At 45.9% G+C, this 19523-nt stretch overlaps 1 pseudogene; it reads right to left on the bottom strand.

Annotated features, from left to right (window-relative positions):
- Nucleotides 1–813: 813 nt before the first annotated feature.
- LOC136484754 (disease resistance protein RPM1-like) overlaps nucleotides 814–19523 on the bottom strand; it is a 63271-nt pseudogene continuing 44561 nt past the window's right edge.

The raw sequence follows: 19523 nt of genomic DNA, 5'->3' as shown, positions 1-19523 counted from the left end.
AAAACCGGCCGGTTCAACCGGTTTTTAGCGGTTCGATTGCATAAATGGTCTTTTAAATGAACCGGACCGGTCTAGGCTCTGGTTCGGTCTTTTAGCGGTCGAACCGCCGGTCCGGTCCGATCCTAATAACTAGAGAGCCCAACGTACATTTTTCTAATATGAATGAGAATCCAATATTGAAATTTCATTACTTCTTATTATAAACTAGTAGTGCTTAGATTACGAGCATCATCTGGAAAATTTGTAGCCTGAGGTGCATGAATTCAACATTATCCTATTGTTTTTTACCGTTTTGATAGATTTTCAAACAAAAAGTCATCATTATATTTCAATAAAAATTAGAAGAAGAGCTGAAGCTTTCCCCTAAACTTAAAATGGTCAATAAACACCAGTCAGCACTCTGCAGCCAAGCCAATGTATCACCAATATGATTTTCTCCCATTCTCATATACAACATAGTTTTAAGCCGATCAAACATGATATGCAAGTTTGATCATAAGGCATGTAAAAATTTCAAAAATACATGGAGATTCAAGTTTGATCATAACATCATTTGCATGAAGTTCAATACAGAAGGCAAATGTCTCGAATGAACAAGTATTCTTAAAGCAACTCAACCAACACAACCCATATATGGGTCTAATGAAGCTACTCAAGGCAAGCGTTTGAGTCTGTAAGTAAAATCCAGATATAACAACAATTCTTGACTCAAAGGAAGACAAAGGGATTAAAAAGTACAAAAAACATAGTTCTTTCACAGACACGCCATACAGGCATAGTACTGCAGAAATAACCATCTGGCTGAACCCTGTCCTAGACGCGAATCTCTGGAACATGCTGCATCTTCTGGTGCATCCCATTCGTTAGCTACTGTGTCCTAAACTCCCTGTGCAGGTACAGAAGCCAAAGCTTCTTGAGGGAGAGAAGCGATTCGATGCCTTGAGGGACCTGACCCAGCTGCGCTAGGGACATGATGTACAGACCTTCGATGCATGGAAGAGCACCATGTCAAATCTCCAGCTGCTCGACGTTAGGCATTTTCTTCAGGATGAGTGTTTTCAGGTGAGGAAAGCACCCTGCAGAAAGAACCCAAGCGTTTGCACTCTTCACCCTGTTAAAGCTCAAATAAGTGAGGTTTGACACGTGTGGAGCAAGGACCCCCAATGGATCTTCACCAAGCTGACACCAGCTAAGCGCTAAATATTTTAGATGTTTCCCATGGTTGCGAAATATTGGATATTCCAGTGTCTCGTCAGCCCAGCGCCCCCTTACAATTAGTCTGTGGAGCTTGGGAAATTTCGGCGCAAGGGCTTGGAGGCAAAGTGTCTCATTCACATCTCTTGCAGAGATTAGGAGGCTGGAAAGAAGTGGCATTGTCGAAAGGGTCGCAAAAAGATTAGCGCAATCTTCAGCACTAACATTGTCGATCCATATGCTTCTGAGTTGCATCAGTTTCTTCAGCTGTTCAGCCAAGTCTTTGCTCACCTGCACTATCTCAAGAGTCTGTAGTTCTTCCAGGTTCAACAGACCTTTAGGTGCTTCCACTCCGATGTAATATCTGAACTCTGTCTGCTTCTCATCAGCAAACCTGTCAGCCAAAAGGTGCCCTAGCTTCTTGACCTTAACAATCCCTCGTGGTAGTTTCTCTATTTGAGTTTGTTTGATGTCCAGAGTGTTGGAGGTTGAAGAGCTTCTCAATGGACTCTGGGAGTGACTTGACTTTGGTGCGCCTTAACCCAATATACCGAAGGTTAAAGAGATTTCCTATAAAGGTTGGAACCTCAGTGATCTCAGAATCTTGCAGCTCAAGAACTGTCAAATAGCTTGATTGAGACATAATTGAGGATATCATGTCAGGGGAGTATGAAATTATTCCGTGAGCCACAAGAGTTCGAAGACATGGAAATTTAACCTTAGGTGCCGCATTAACATTCCACCCACATAACGACAAGTGACGAACATTCTTGTCCACCTGTATCAGTTCACCATACTCGTTTGCAGAACCAAACTTCTCTTCTTTGGCAACACAAAGTGCCAGGTCACGCATGATATCATGCATCTTGCAAGTGCTAACCCTGCCAAGCTCATCATAGTCTACAACTTCAAGCATATTACGGTGGATCAGTTCCATGAAATTTCCCTCAGCCACCTCCTCTGGTGTATTCTTTTCTTTACTCAGAACAAAACCTACTGCAACCCAAAGCCGCACAAGGGTTTCGCGTGTGTTGGGAAAGCGAGGGTTTCCAACAGGGATGGTGAGATGGCCTCTGCCCTCTCCCGGAGGAGCTAGAGGGAGCCGAATGGGGAAGTGAATCGGTGGGATCGGAAATAATAACGACTTCATTAATGTGGTCACCAACCACCCACCTTACACAAGGCACCCTCCCTCTTTTTATAGGGTACCATTTGCCAATTTCGTACATCACAATCTTGCCCTCTAACTGCTAAGGCATATTCCCGAGATATCCCTACACTAGTTCAAGCCCTCAGGGTCATCTTAGACTTTGTCTTCTTGCACAACTGTGTTCCTCGGACCTCGACTTCAGGCCCACCAAAGGCCCATTTCCAGTTTTGGGCCGTATTGTTCCCTCCTTCATCCGAACGTCAGTCTTCGCTCAGGACGCAGGTGCCTCCGCCCTAACCAGTGGTTGTAGGCGGAGGCCTCCCTATGCCCAGCGAAGGCTCTCCGGGCCTCCTTCCAAGTCCCCCGTGCCGACCTTCGCCTGCTTCTCCCTGGTCTTCGCGCCATCTTGGGCTTCATCCAAAGGCTCTCACCGGGTGCTCCTGCGAAACATCCAAAGACAACCCGATGTCTCCGCGATTCCGTGTATTGGTGTCCCAACAGTTCTCCCTTGAGGACGCAGTCCGGTGCAAGCGGGTCATGAGCCTCAAATGTGACACTGATATGGGGTGGTGGAGGCTTCCTTCCCCCCTTCCCCCCTAGGCCGCACGTATCGGACCATTGGGGAGGTGACGCATCGCTTCCTGGCTGGTTGCGATGGCTCGCTGGTCGATGCTTGTTCGAATGGCCGCGACTATTGGGGAACAGTCGTGACCGTTGGCGCTCGAAATCCGAAGCGTCTCCTCGCAGCCTATATAAGGGGGGCAGTGAGGAGGCCCCCATCGAGTCCCTCGAGCCATTGTTTTCATCGATGTAGTTCTCCAAGCCCGCGGCTACCTTGTTGTGTTGTCTTCACTTTGGTGGCTTAGGACTTAGGATTTTTGCTTGCACTGCTGCTTCTTTGGTCTTGCGCCTCCTTCGGAAGTGGTTTCGCCTTCTAGTTCTGACCTCCGTTGGCCCAGCTTTAGCGGTCCTTACTCCCACTTGCTTGGCGTGAGGTCGGAGGGTTGGTTGCGGAGGTACGAGGAGTGCATGTCTATTTCGGCGGAGGCTCAAGACGGTCTGGAAAGCCTTGAAGCTTCTGTCAGAGAGTTGGTTCCCGTTTCTCTAGCTAGGAAATCGAAGGTTCAGATAGCGAAGTCCTGGGATTTCGGGCCTACGCTTATGACAGCGAGAGCAATAAGGTTGCTGGAGGAGGAGGGCTATTTTCAGGAGGGGAAAGGCCATCTCCCGCGTGACGAGATAGTTCCTCGGCCGGAGGTTGATGAGGCCGTCATCTTCAAGGATTTTTTTACTTGCAGTCTTTGGATCCCTCTGATTTATTTCCTTCAGTTGGTCTTGGAGACATTCAAGGTGCAGCTTCAGTGGTGGAGTACTAGTTCACCAGTTGTGCATTTATGGCGAAGAGGGCCCAAAAAGAAGGTGGTTTGGAGATATCATTTGCTCAGAAGAACAAGTGGGAGAAGGACTGGTCTCGGTACTGGTTCTATGTGAAGACCCCCAGTGTTGTTTTGAAGACTAGGCCAAAGGTCAAGAAGTACCCCAGGCTTCGACCATGGGGGAGATGAAGCCTTTGACTCGCGTAAGGCCTCCTTCGAAGGTCGATGAGGAGAGTGCGGCGTGCGATGCTGCTTTTGGGAAGGCTTGCCACTTTTCCAGAGGCCAGGATCTCATCGAAGAGATGGTTGTTTCTAACTTCTGGCCCTTAGGGAAGCATAGGCCTCGGATGACCTTGGTTAGTATGAAGCTGCTAGTCTTCGGTAGTGCTGAGGGGGAGTTCTGCCCCTGCTTCTACCTCACCCGCGCGGAGGACGAGACGGACGAAGAGTTCGTTAATGAAGTGGAACAATTGGCCTCGAAGATACTTGGGGAGATCTTCGAGAGGGAGTACTTGTCCCGCCATGCCATCGGCGGTACCATGCCCCAGTTGAACCAGGTTTTTGAAAAGATGAAGGTAAAATACGGGGATCGTAAGGTCCCTAAGAAGATGCTGAAGTCAGTGGAGGATAAAGCCGCGAAGGCTTCTCGGTCCACCACGGCCCCTGTTGCTACGGTGCGGGCCGAGTCGAAGAAGAGAAAGGAAAGTGATGTGCCGAAGGCTATCGCCAGGAAGAGGAAGACGGCGAAGATCGCCACAGACTCAGCTGAGGAAGTAGCCGAGAGTGTTCAAGGTGAGTCGAGGGTCGTGAGCCCGCTGGTGATGCTAGCCAACCTCAAGTTTCTACCAGCCGCCTGGACAAAAGACCTGATGGGTTCGTCTGTTAAGGCGACTATAGTTCCTAGGGCGGAGATGCTCGTAGTGAACCCATTGCCCTGCATCCTCAGGGACGACTCATCTGAATCCGAGGACGGCGCCACAGGAGCCGGTTCTGCCTCCGCCTCCGCCAGCGAGGATACTTCTGTGAAAGCTGGCCAATCTGGAGGAATCGGAGGCCAAGTCCGAAGAATGACCGTCTTCTTCTTTGCCCCAAGGGCTAGAGGCTGCATTGACCCCTCCGCGAGCTATGGGTGTTGGGACATCAGGCCTCGTTGTTGAAGCTTTGCATCTAGGTAATTGTTTTATAGGGGTCCTCTATGCATTGTTTGTGTGTTTATCTGACATTCCTTGCCTTTGTTTGCTAGCTGGTCTAACCATGGCGATGGAGACGCCCATCCCGGAGGAGAAGCCCACTCCGGTTGGGGTGGACCTTGCCCGTGTGGGGCTGCATGCTCCTCCGAAGGCCTCCCTGCAGGTTGGAGCTTGCCCTTCGGTGGACGCGGCCCCCGTCGCTGGAGGTTCGACTTGTTGTGCTTTTTTGTTTAGTTTTTGTCGTAGATTTGTGTTTTTGACATTTGCTTTTTGCTATACGTGAAGGTTCTACGGATACATTAAGTGGGTGGGCAGAGACCTTGCATGCTCTTTACAATGAAATAGGAGGTAGTATTTTTGTGTATATTTTTCTTGTTGGTTTTGCCTTACTTCTTTCTTATATTTTGTCTTTTCGCTAGATCGCGCCCGCCAGCATTTTAAGAAGGTGGACTTCCACAAGCTTTTGCGCTATAACCTGGAGCATAACTGCGTGGTTGGTGTACTAGCTTTTATGTCTTCGCTTTTTTGTTCCTCAGTTTTCCTGTTTTGCTGATTGTTCATCTTTTAGGGTCATCACATGTTGGAGATCCTTGAGGAACGTGCGGCTCTGGAGGTCATCAAGCGAGACGAGGCTAGGAATTGGATAGGGTAGAGGACAGAAAGAAGAAGCTTTCCATGGAAGTGGGGGACCTCCGCATTGCTCGTCAAGCTGTCGATGACTTGAAGGTGCAGATAGAGGCTTTGGAGAAAGATGTTGCCGGCTTGAAGGCCGCTGACGAGATCGCCCTTGCCCGGCTTCAAAAAGCCGTTGATGCAAATGAAGGCCTTCGCAAGGAAATTGATGCGGAGAGATCTTCAAGCCATGCGCTCAGTGTGCAAGTTGAGCTGTTGCAGAAGCGCTTGGAGGAGGCGCATGCTGCCAGCATCATGACGGCTGAGTTGTACCAGGCAGCTCTGGGTGGCTTTGGTTGTGCGACTTTGCCGTTGCCTGCCGACGCCTCCGCCCTTGGCATCTTCACCTGGTTCAAGGAGAACATTGCCAAACTACCCAATTTTGTTGGAGGCACCATGGACTTTGGCGCGCTTTCCTGCGCCACAAATTTATGCAAGACACTCAGGAAGTTGGGATGCGCTCATTTTGCTGAGCTAAGAAGCCGGAGGGAGTTTGAAGGGCCTTTGGAGCTTGGGGAGACCGTGGGGGAGGTCTCCAAGCTGGTCAGAAATTTCATGATGTATTTCTGGCTTAAGTTTGGTCGTGCCGACACTCGCTCCCTGGCGGAGGCCCACCATGCTGCGGTTAGTGTTGTTCGTAATTTCTTGATTTGCTGTTTTTCCTTTGTGTGTTTTTTTGCTTACCTTCGGCGTGCTTTATGCAGGATTTATAGAAGGTTGGGACACAACAGGCCACCGAGGGACAGACCTCAAAGACTGGTGAGACGCCGGGCCGGAGGTCCCCCGCTGCGGCTGCTGATGCTCCGAGGGTGGGAGAGGCTGCCTCCGCACCTATGGCGCTGGAGGTGTAGTTTTAGTTTTTTTAGATATTCTTAGGTTTAGCGGATAGGGGGTCTTTGCAAGCTACTTTGTGTTTTTGTAATCCTGATGTAAATTTAACCTACGCAGGTTACCCCTCAGGGGCCTACATGAAAAGTTGTCCATTTAACTTTGATGCGAGACGGTATCTATGTCAGCGGAGAGTTATGGGAATACTGGCGTGACACTTTCTCCTGTCCTTCTGTTCGAGATATGTTTCACTTTGTGGTACGCGATATTGACGATGAGCGTGCGGAGTTTACACGTTCATTGACTTGGGCGAGGGCCTTGGCCTCCTGCTTAGTTGACCCGTGCCCTCTTTGTTTGGTTAGCCTTCGTGGCCCTTGCAATGTTTTGCTTCCACAAAGTATTATTTCTTTTGTGATTGCGCTTTCTGTAACACACTTTGTGTTTGTAATGTACTTGTCTCATTTGAATAAAGTTACTTTTGATGTGATTGGTTGAGTGATTGTTTTATTAGAGGGTTTAGTTATAATTTCCACTCGTGCCGAAGGGCTACAGCAGTTTCCTATTTATTATTCTTCCCTTGCCTCCGCTTCTCTCTTCTCTGGTTGACGTTGAGTACGAATCTGTACGTCGCAGCAGAGGAACTGAGGCGCTCGTCTTCGATCTGGTCGATGTTGCGAAGGCTTTGGCGGAATTTGAGTATTCGTCGGGAGCGCTGATGTGAATTCTTGAAGCTTCTCAAGAGGCCACGGTGCAATTTGAGCAAGCAACGGAGGTTGAGGAAGCATTTCTTGTACATTGCTCCTGCTTGCGCCTAGATTTCCTATCTTCGACCTTCAGTCTTGCTAAAGTAGCTACGCTCCCGTTGAACATGGTTGATGCCGTGTTGCGCTAGATGGTGTCTTTGGTTGTGGGGGGATGTTACGAGCCTTCGTGTGATGCCCTCCTGCAACCTCTGACACTGGCTGACTGCTCCTCGGCTCGTGTTGTCCTGGATCTTGCGAAGGCTTTGCGACATCAAGTGGATGATGTGTTTGTCCTCATCAGGGCCGTCACCAGGCTGCGCGAGCTGCTAGATTTACGAGTCTTCGCACGATGCCATCCGGTCTCTCATTTTTGCGGAGACTCCGGCTTCCATTTTTTATTTGCTTGGTTCTATATTGTGCTGCTTTTTGGTTTGGTTTGGTTCCCCCTGGCACTCTTCTGGTGGTGATGGTGTGAGGGTGCATTGACTGGGGTGGTTAGTGTGGCAGGGTGCTGGGTTTTATAGTGCAACACTTATACGTTTTCAATAAATCTTGGCGGTTGGGTAGTGTTTATTGCCCGGATATGCTTTTAAGTTGAGATTTCTTTATACTTGGTGTATCTGCTTCCCTTTACTGCTTTTGTACTATTTTATTAACTTCGGTTGTTTGATGAGGCTTATTACTGATGAGCCTCTTCCCGATGCCTACGCTGGGGGTAGGTCTTCGTCGGGTAGATTTTGGCCTTTTTCGGCCATCAACATGAATCCTTGATGCCTGAATATGGACAAGACTTTTCTCAAGGTTGCAGGCTAATTTTTAGCCATGGAGGTTGTTCCAAGCTTTAGGGCCTTCGCCTAAAGTATTGGAGGGTCCTCTGTGGTAACACTTGTTTGTCGAATGTTGTGGCTACGTTGCTAGCCACTTTCGACCTTCGCTTTTTGGGAGATTCCTCTTTATATCTGTAGAGGTTTTTACATGGAACTTGCCTTGTTAAAAACCTCACCTCCACTAGGAGTCCCCTTTGTGAGGAAAAGAGTGCAAGCCCTTTTACGTGAAATGTAAATAGAAAGAAATGTGAAACCCAGATAGCTAGCGACCTTCGCTTATAGTTCCGTAGAGGCCACATTTTTACATTTTAGATGTAAAACCTACGCAAATTGTTGATGTTCCAAGTGTGGGTTGTTGTCATACCTTCGCCATCGACCAGGTGAAATGACCCGGGCCTCCTAGCCACCTTCGCCATGTAAGGTCCTTCCCACTTTGGCTGGAGCTTTCCGATGTTTTCAGCGTTAGGTCTTCTCTTGAGTACCAGGTCTCCGTCTTGTATGCTTTTCCTGACTACTTTGTTGTCTCTCCATTTTTTTTATTCTTGGTATTTTGCAATGTTTTGACTGCTTCCAATCTTGTGCCTTCGATTGTTTCTTTAGAATATTCTTTATCTTCGACCAATGCTTGTTTTATTGCACGGAGGCTCTGATGCGTGGCTTCTTCGGGTAGCATAGCTTCTTCTTCGTATAAGAGTTTGAACGGTGTGAATCGTATTGTTCTAGAGGTTGTAGTGTTATGGGACCACACTACCTTCGGCAGTTCCTCTACCCATTTGCCTTTGTGAAGGTTGAATAGAGTCTTCGCTATTGCTAAGAATATTATTCTATTAGCTCTTTCCACGGCTCCGTTGGATTCTGGGTGGTAGACTGAGGCGAAGGCAACCTTGGTTCCTATACTTTTGTTGAATTCTTTGAAGTTGTCTGAGTCAAATTGCTTCCCATTGTCAACTGTCAGGGTTCTTGGTACTCCGAATCTGCAAATTATATTCTACCAGAAGAATTTTTTTACTGTTTCTGATGTGATTTTGGCGAGTGGTTTGGCTTCAATCCACCTTGTAAAGTATTCTATGGCTACTACTACAAATTTGTTCCCCTTGTGATGGTGATAGTGGCCCAACTAGGTCCATGCCCCATCTCTGCAGAGACTAGGTGGGTGGGATTATCTGTGTAGGGGCCGAAGGCTTTGACTGATGGGGTGATGTACTTTGGCATGCTTGGCATGTCTTGATGATTTGTTCTGCGTCTTTGATGTGCGTAGGCCAATAGAATCCTTGCTTGACAGTCTTCGTAGACAGTGCCCTTGGGCCAATGTGTGAGCCACATATCCCTGAGTGTATTTCTTGTAGGAGGTCTCTGCCTTTGCTTTGAGTTATGCATTTGAGTAGTGGCTGGACAACCCCTTTTTTGTACAGCGTTCCATCTATCAGTACATAGCTTCTTGCTCTTGCTATCATTCTTGATGTCCCTGCCTCATCTTCTGCGTGATGCACATTATTGATGCAATCAATGATGTGGTGCCTCCAGTCTTCTGACTCGGTAACTAAGACTATTTTGAATGCCTTCGCTATTATCTGTGTTGTCGGTGCTTTCAGTACTTGGTAAAAGGCTCCGTTTGGAATGGGCTGATTGTTTGTTGCTGCCTTCGCCAACTCATCTGCCCCTGTATTTTCTATCCTTGGTATGAACTGTAGAGTGAATCGCTGGAACCTCCGCTCGAGGGCCCTTACCGTATTTAGGTATTTGATCAGCTCTGGCTCCCTTGCTGTGTTTTCTTTTTTGACCTATCCTGCTATGACTTGGGAATCTATTTTTGCGAGTAGCGTTCTTGCTCCAAGCGCTTTTGCTTTGTTGAGGCCTAGTATCAGGCCTTCGTACTCTGTTATGTTGTTTGTTGCTTTGAACTCTAGGCTCACTGCATACTTTGTGCAGAGTCTGGAAGGTGATATCAAAACGGCGGAGGCTCCGACACCTAGGTGCCCCCAAGCTCCGTCTGTGTAAAGTGTCCAGACTTGAGGTTGAGGCTACGGATCCTGCTATGCCAAAGGTGTCCAATCTGCCATGAAATCTACTAGTGCTTGCCATTTGATTGCTTTTCTTGATACGTAGTTGAGCTCATACTATGATAACTCTGTTGCCCATTTCCCAATTCTTCCGGAGGCTTCTTTGTTGGCAAGAATGTCCCCCAGTGGTTTCGAAGATGGTACTATGATTTCATGTGCCTGGAAATAGTGTTTCAGCTTCCTTGAGGAAATCAACACCGCATATGCTATTTTTTCTATTTCTGTGTAGTTCAACTTCGCTCCAGACAAGGCTTCTGAGATGTAGTAACCTGGCTCCTGGATGACCTTCGTTTCTTTCTTGGACAAGTACCTTGTTGACTGCATGGTCGGAGGCTGCAACATATAACAGTAGTGGGGTCTCCGGTCCTGGTACTATTACTAGGAGTTTAGTGGCCAAATAATTTTTATGCCGTTGAAATGCCTTTGGCTATTCTGGTCCCCAATCCATTTTGTCTCCGCCCCTTAGTGCTCTAAAGAATGGTAAGCTTCGCTCTGCTGACTTTGAGATGAATCTGTTCAGTGCTGCTATTCTCCATCTAAGTTTTTGGACTTCCTTTTTGGTTGATGGTTCTACCATGGATACTATAGCCTTTGTTTTGTCTAGGTTAGCTCTTATGCCTTCAGGACCTATGATGTACCCGAGCATCTTCCCTCTACTTACGCCGAAGACACACTTTTCTGGATTAAGTTTTAATCCTACTTCTCTGAGATTGGCGAAGGTTTCCCTCAAATCTGCAATGTGGTCTGTTTCATTCTTGCTCATTACCACGAAGTCATCAACATAAGCTATGATGTTTTTCTGCATCTACAGGCCGAGGACCACCTTTGTCATTCTGGCGAAGGTTGAGCCGACGTTTTTCAGTCCTTCGGGCATTCTTGTGTAACAGTAGGTTCCAAAGGGTGTGGTGAAACTTGTCTTGTCTTCATCCTCCTTTTTGATCCATATCTGATGGTATTCAGAGAAATTGTCCAGAAGAGAAGCGTTTGCACGCTGCTGCCTTGTCGACCGAGGTGTCTATTCTTGGTAGAGGGAATGGATCTTTCTTGCAGGCTTTGTTCAAATCTATGAAGTCTATACATATTCTCATCTTCCCATTTTTCTTGGGTACCAAGACCACGTTCGCCAGCCATTCTGAATACTTGACCTCTCTTATTACATTTGCATCCAATAATCTCTGAACTTTGGCTTTTTCAGGCCAGAATTCTATCCTCCGACATCTTCCTTTGTCGTTGCTTTTTGGGTTTTATGTTAGGGTTGACATCAAGGGAGTGTTGTATAATGTCTCTGCTGACACCTTTTAAGTCGGAGGCTGACCAAGCGAAGACGTCTTTGTTCTTAGCCAGGGTTTCTACTAGATCTGCTTCTTCTTCTTTTGACAAGTTGCCTCCGATGATGACTTTTCTGTCTGTAGCACCTGGTTTTAAGAACAAAACCAGATACATACCATATGTGAGCCTAGGAAGTCAAATCTCACATATAGCTACAAATAAAGGTAATATCAATAGACAATGCTTAATATACAACATACGTAATATAAAGGACATAAGCTTAGATAGCAAACAACGGAAAGACAACTCCGATCTTCAGGTGAAGACTCTAATTCCACAGGGACAACTGACTGGTTGATCACAAGCCTAATTCCTCCAAATTCTAGCAATCTAGTACCCATCCAGGATTTTTCCAAAGATTTAAAAAGTAAAGCAAGCGTAAGTACATATCGTACTCAACAAATATAACATGGGGTTCATGAGGCTACAAAGGCTGACACTGGTTTAACTGTAATTAGCTTTTAATGAGTCATCCTTTAGCAATTGGGTGGCAATAAGTTTATTCACAAGCCCATATAAACAGATGATCAGGTAAACATGAATAATGAATAGCATAAACAATTAACCATTAATGAGCATCTTTATCATCAGTATCATCAGTGTTCATCATCTATTCCATAAGGGTCCAAGGCTGCTCGTGACCGTGAGCACGGCTGATATACCAGTTTTACACTCTGTAGAGGTTGTACACTTTCACTGTGACTCGTGATTTACCCTTTCGCCCAAGGTGATCAGCGTCTTGACCCACTACCAAGGAAGGTCGATAGGGTTCACTATGAAGCATTTCAAAGGTTCGTCTAACAAGTTTGGGCCATTAGATTCATTCGGCAAACAGATGTAGAGCCCCCTTCCCGATGGCACAATGACACGCAGCCTATACACAAGGGGATAGAGGCCGCACTATACCCAATTCGGCAATCCATTCTTACGCCAATAAAGGTAACCACTAACAAGCTAGAAAAGGTCCTCATACTGAGCTAAATCCAGAGCCATGTAGCCCTCACAGCTGTACTGTAAGTCTCGGATGATCACTTACAGATAAGTTCTTAGGGAGAGGAATCTAGAGCACCATAAAACAGCCCAATGCTCTAGCCCCCTTGATTCCATGTTGCTAAAAAACATCTTTTAGTGTTTATTGCATATTCCATTAGTCAATGTAAGAAAAATGGACCCTAGGCCCATTTACTTTGGATTTTGGTGTTTGATGACCAACACAACCAAATTGGACTAATGAATCTACAAGTGATTGTTTTGTAGTATAATAGGGTGCAAGACGTGACTTGGACGAAGGGACGTGATGATCCGATGATCAACACCTTAAGCAAGACCCTAGAAGCACAAGAGAAGACCCAAGATATCAAGCATAGTCCAAGCATGAAGATAGGAACCAAGCCAGATGCATGATCACGAAGAAACGAGCTCACAGAGGTGACCGGACGCAGCGACCGGACGCAGCCCTTATAGGGACCGAACGCGTCCGATGAGTTGCTCGGCAATAGCAGGCGTCAGCAGCAGTGACCGGACGCTAAGGACTGAAAGTGTCAGGATGCACTGATGGCACTGTTCATTATCCCGGCAACACATTTAGTATTGACTGGACGCTGGTGGCAAAACGACCGGACACAGGAACTGTAGTGTCCGATCGAGTGCGGAGAGGTTCTAGAGCGGCGAAATTGCGACCGGACACGTCCGTTGGCATGTGACTAGACGCCATAAGCGTCTGATCAGTTGATCGCGTGCTCTAATGGTTGGGACGACCGGACGCGTCCGGTCAGGACGAAAGCAGCGTCCGGTCAGTAGCAGAAAAGTGGGTTTCGTCCCCAACGGCTACTTTCTCAGTGGGGCTTATAAATGGACCCCCAACCAGCCATTTGAGATGAGTGGAGCTGAGGAAACATACCAAGGGTGTTGATACACCATTTTAGTGATCTCCACTTGTATAGTGCTTAGTGAGTAGGTGCTTTGCGAAGTGCTTAGGTTGATTAGACCACCGCTTATGCACTTGCTCTAGGTTTCGGCCTAGTGTTTAGTGAGGTTTGCATACCTCTTACCACTCGGTGCTTGTGCACACCATTGTTGTACATCGAAGGAGCTTGTAGTCTTGCGAGACCACACCAACCGTGTTTGTGGTGTGGTCGCCACCGTGTACCGGAGGGAACAAGGCCGCGGTGTTTCGGCCGGAAGCTTGATAGTGAAGACGGCGGGGAGCATCTTGGAGAGGCTTGCCGAAAGGCATGGCGGAGACCCACTTACACGTGGGGAAGGCCCGAGGCTATCCACGGAGTTACCCGACCAGGAGCTTGGCCCTTACGAGGGATTCCTTGCATGGGGCTCCAACGAGGACTAGGGGGAAGCTTGCGCGCTTCTCGATACCTCAGTAAAAATATCAGAGTTGTCGATGGGAGTTTGCATATCTCTACCTTACTCTTTAGCTTTCGCATTTACATTGTTTGCATAATTCCTTTTGCGGTAGAGATAGCAACACCCTAGCAAAACCGTAGTTGCACATTAGACAGTTTATCTTTTATATAGGTTTTGCTAAGGTTAGAAAAAGAGGCCATAGTTTAGAAGTAGAATTTTAAGTTGCCTAATTCACCCCCCTCTTAGGTGTCATGGTCCCCTACAAGTGGTATCAGAGCCGGTTGGCTCAATTTGGACCTTTGGCTTCACCGTCGTTGAGCCGACGCTAATTAGAGCGGTTGGGATGGATACCTCTAGGCCTCCGCACTTTGACGACACTAACATCCCCTACTATAAAGCTAGAATGGCTTGTCACCTTGAGGTGGTAGATTTGGGTGTTTGGAGAGTCACTCGTGATGGGATGAAACCCATTAAGAATCCTGATAAACCCACAAAGAGTGAAGAAAAAGAAATTCATTTCAATGATAGAGCTAAAAATTGCTTATTTGAATCTTTTAGCATGGATGTGTTTAACCAAGTGTTCACATTAAATATGGCACATGAAATTTGGTAAAAGTTCCAAGAGCTCCATGATGGCACAACTAATGTCCGTGAGCAAAAACATTGTCTAGCTAAACAAAATTATGATTCTTTTGAAATGAATGATGATGAGTTTGTTCGTGATATGTATTCTCTTTTGAATCTAATTATCAATGAGCTCCATTCAATAGGAATAACAAACCTAGATGATGCGGACATCGTGAGGAAGATCATCTCCATGCTACCACAAAAGAAATATGCAAGCATCATCACCATCCTTCACAACATGGAGGACTTGAGCACCATGATCCCGGCCATAGTCATTGGCAAGATAGTGGCATTCAAAATGTCACGCAAGATGGGTCAAAAAGAAGCCTCTTCATCAAGCAAAGGCAAAGCTCTCACATGTAGGGAGAAAAAGAAGATGAAGGGTAAGCAAGTTGAGACAAGCTCAAGCTCAAGCTCCTCAAGTGAAGATGAAGAAGATGATGATGATGAAGATTCAAGTGATGATGATCAATCTTCCTCCTCCACCTCCGACCTTGATGAAGAATCAATCAAACTTATCAATAAGGTGGAGAAGATGATCCAAAGGCTCAATGTCAAGGGTGTGCCCATCCAAATTCAAGATATCATCTTTACCAATCAAAGAAATGAGCAAAGAAAGAAAGGATGCTACGGATGCGGCGAGTTGGGGCACTTTGTGGAAGTTTGTCCAAACAATCCCACACCCAAGACAAAGAAGAAGGCGTGCAAGGACAAAGCCCTCACATCAATAAGGTCGTGGGATGATTCTTCAAGTGAATAAGAACACCATCACAAGAGGTGAGTCCACAAGCACTCATCATCAAGCTCTTCTCATGTGTGCCTTATGGCATGAGGTAATGAAAGCTCATCCTCTAGTGAGAGTGATAGTGATAATGAAATGCCTTCTCTTAATGAACTTGTGCAACAAAACCTTAACTATGCTAAAGTTTGCACTAGTCAACAAAAGAAGCTAAAAATGTTGCAAGAAAAGCTACACAGTTCATAAGAATCATATAAAACCTTGCTTGAACAATATGAGACATTTGCTAATCTCAATATTGAACTATCTACTAAAATTGAGCAACTTGAGTCTAGTGCAATAACAAATGCATGCACAATCAATGATGAACAACTTGTAAAGAAAAATGAAAAATGAAAAATTAAAAGAAAAGTTAGCTAGCTCACAAAATGCTTATAAAATTTTGCTTGCTAAAATGGAAACCATGTGCAAACATTGTGATGAGCTAACAAATAAAGTTGCTAATCTTGAAGCCGTCGGTACAACCCTCACCAAGGCATCTAAAAAGAAAAGTTCTATCTTTAACATGCCTAAAAAGGATGCCTATACTTCCTGCAATGATTTATGTTTAGACTCACCTTTGTGCAACCAAGTTTGCATTGAGAAAGTTGTTGTAGATACATGCACACAAGAGGTTGCAATGGAGAATGAGCAACTCAAGCATGAAGTGGCTCACCTCACCAAGGACTTGATTCAAGTGAAAGGCAAGATGAAGCAAGCCCAACTTCATCAAGATAACACCACCAAGGGAGTGAAGAAGTTTGATGAAGGACAAACCATGGTTTGCTACGTGTGCCACAAGGAAGGCCACAAGTCCTATGAGTGCAAGGTGAAGAATGGGGGAGGAGCAAAGAAGAAAGAGAAAAAGCAAACAAGCAAGCTCTCCAACACCTACACCAACAAGGTGGACAAAAAGGCCTCCACACCTTATCTCTTGAAGAAGAAGAAAAATGACAAGGTGGTGGCCATCAAGGTGAACAAGCAAGCCAACAATGGGGTCAAACACTTTTGGGTGCCAAAGGAAATCAGTTCCAATATGAAGGGCACCAAGAAGGTTTGGATCCCGAAAGGGAAGTGAGAAGTCCGATGGACTTCAGGGAATTTGGAGACTTGGCAAAGTGAGGGTGCATTTCATGGGGTGCATCATTATGGACAAGGTAATTGCCAAGTGGGTTAGTGAATACTATGGACCCAAATTCCCCCTCCCATATTAGGTAACTAGATTTAGTTTCTTACAATTTCAATTTGCATCTAGTTCCTTTCATGCCTAGGTTTGCATTTGCATACTTAAATCATTTGTCATGCATACACTAGGTATATCTTATGGTAGGTTTGCTTAGTTTCATTCTTAACCCTTGGAGCAAACCTACATGGTTTAAATTGTTTAGGAGCACGGCACATAGCTTGTTTTACAATTGTTCATCTAATATGTGCCAAAGTCCAAATTGTAGATAATTTCTCTCGAATATCACCTTCGAAAATTATTCCCACATTCATGTGATGTTATCTTTCAAGTGGTATTTTTTATTCTAAAATCAATGTGCATATCTCCTACAAGTATTCCATGCTTGTGTGCACAAATTTAGGGGGAGGTTACTCTACAAGTTGGATGCCTTGAGACTAACACCTTTTCAAGCTTATCATGTGTGTAGTAGTCTCATTGCAAGGAAAATGGAGTCCCCGGAGTTAAGCATCATACTTCAAATATCCACCACCTATTGCAAAGTGGTATAAATCAAATTGGTTTCCACATGTGGTATTTCTAAACCGATATCATCATGTTGATTTCATTTTGATATTTATATGCTTTCTCCATGCATTATATAGATTAAACTCCCTTGAGCATTAATTTGCCAATTATGCATAAACTACATTCTTCATCATATGTATGCATATATTTAGGGGGAGCTTAGTCTATGTAATGTGAGAGTCAAATTTTATGACATATTCCACTCCACATACAAAGGAACACAAAGTTTGACCCTCCCTTGTGCTACTAATGTCTTCCTTTTTGGTGTTTGATTCCAAAGGGGGAGAATGTGTAGGACCAAAAGCAAGCCCGATCATAATAATTTACAAGTGGTAGCAAGCCCGATCATAATAATTTATAAGTGGTAATGGTCTGAGAAAGGGAGGATAGTGGATTATGGATTAGTCTATGTAATAGGGAGAATTTGTAAGACCAAAAGTGAGGCTTAAATCCATAATGCCACATGGGGACATTTGCAAGGGCAAGATAAGTTCCAAAGATGTTTACATGTAGTATCTTTTAGCTTTACAATTGGTATTTTCAATTGGTACCATTTAGCATCATATAACCTTGCCCTTTGCATTGCATCCTAACAAGTAAATAGTTTTTAAATTCCAAAATTGTTATTATTTGCTTGTTTTGTTCATGTTGTCATCAATCACCAAAAAGGGGGAGATTGTAAGGAAAATGGACCCTAGGCCCATTTACTTTGGATTTTATTGTTTGATGACCAACACAACCAAATTGGACTAATGAATCTGCAAGTGATTGTTTTGTAGTTCAATAGGGTGCAAGACGTGACTTGGACGAAGGCGATGTGATAATCCGATGATCAACACCTTAAGCAAGACCCTAGAAGCACAAGAGAAGACCCAAGATATCAAGCATAATCCAAGCACGAAGATAGGAACCAAGCTGAACACAAGATTATGAAGAAATGAGCTCATAGAGGTGATAGGACGCAGCGACCGGACATAGCCCTTATAGGGACCGGACGTGTCCGATCAGTTGCTTGGCAACAGATGGCACTATTCATCATCATGGCAACACAGTCAGTACTGACTGGACGTTGGCGGCAAATTGACAAGACGCAGGAACTGTAGCGTCCAATCGAGTACCGAGAGGTTCTAGAGCGGCGAAATTGCGTCCGGACGCGTCCGGTGGCATGTGACCGGATGCCATCAGTGTCCGATTAGTTGATCACGCGCTCTAACGGTCGGGACGACCGGATGTGTCTGGTCACGACAAAAGCAGTGTCCGGTCAGTAGCAGAAAAGCGGGTTTTGTCCCCAACGGCTACTTTCTCATTGGGGCTTATAAATAGACCCGCCAACCGGCCATTTGAGATGAGTGGAGCTGAGGAAACATACCAAGGGTGTTGATACACCATTTTAGTGATCTCCACTTGCATAGTGCTTAGTGATTCATTAGGTGATTAGCATAGGTGCTTTGCGAAGTGCGTAGGTTGATTAGACCACCGCTTATGCGCTTGCTCTAGGTTTAGGCCTAGTGTTTAGTGAGGTTTGCATACCTCTTACCACTCGGTGCTTGAGCTCACCATTGTTGTACATCGGAGAGGCTTGTAGTCTTGCGAGATCACACCAACCATGTTTGTGGTGTGGCCACCACCGTGTACCAGAGGGAACAAGGCCCTGACATTTTGGTCGGAAGCTTGATAGTGAAGATGGCGGGGAGCATCCGCGAGAGGCTTACCGAAAGGCACATCGGAGACCCACTTGCATGTGGGGAAGGCCTGAGGCTATCCACGGAGTTACCTGACCAGGAGCTTGGCCCATGCGAGGGATTCCTTATGAGAGGCTCCAACGAGGACTAGGGGGAAGCTTGTGCGCTTCTCGAAACCTCGGTACAAAATACTGGAGTCGTCGATGGGAGTTTGCATATCTCTACCTTACTCTTTAGCTTCTGCATTTACATTGTTTGCATAATTCCTTTTGCGGTAGAGATAGCAACACACTAGCAAAACCGTAGTTGCACATTAGATAGTTTATCTTTTGCATAGGTTTTGCTAAGGTTAGAAAAAGAGGCCATACATTAGAAGTAGAATTTTAAGTTGCCTAATTCACCCCCTCTTAGGCGTCATGGTCCCTGTGGGGGTATTAACCCCTATACCCTTATGGCTAGGCTTGGGCCGGCCCAGATCAGAGGGTCCGGTCCATCGAAAGACGACACGCGGCCCGGCCAACCTATTTGGAGTCCCGCGCAAGGAGTCAAGGCAGGTTTGGCAATCAAGCAAGATCCTGGTCGGTTAGAATAGGTATCCTTATCCGGCCACCTATGGCAATTGTAACTGGCTAGGATTAGTTTCCAGATCTGTAACCCTGCCCCCCGGACTATATAAGGCGGGCAGGGGACCCCTCTAAAAAACATCTCTCATCGACATACAGCAATACAATCAGACGCAGGACGTAGGTATTACGCCTTCTTGGCGGCCGAACTTGGATAAAACTTTGTGTCTATCTTGCGTCACCGTCTTGTTTGTAGCTTGCGCATCTGTCTGCCGACAATCTACTACCTTAGGCATACCCCTAGGTAGACTGCTGACCATATTTCATCGACAGTGGCGCGCCAGGTAGGGGGTGTGCGTACTGCTCCCCAAGCAAACAAGATGGTCATCATCT

This window comes from Miscanthus floridulus, chromosome 10 (genome assembly GCF_019320115.1).
Source record: "Miscanthus floridulus cultivar M001 chromosome 10, ASM1932011v1, whole genome shotgun sequence".
In the NCBI taxonomy this organism is placed as follows: domain Eukaryota; kingdom Viridiplantae; phylum Streptophyta; class Magnoliopsida; order Poales; family Poaceae; genus Miscanthus; species Miscanthus floridulus.
Note: the sequence above shows the minus strand (reverse complement) of the source record. Positions and strands in the feature narration are given on the sequence as shown.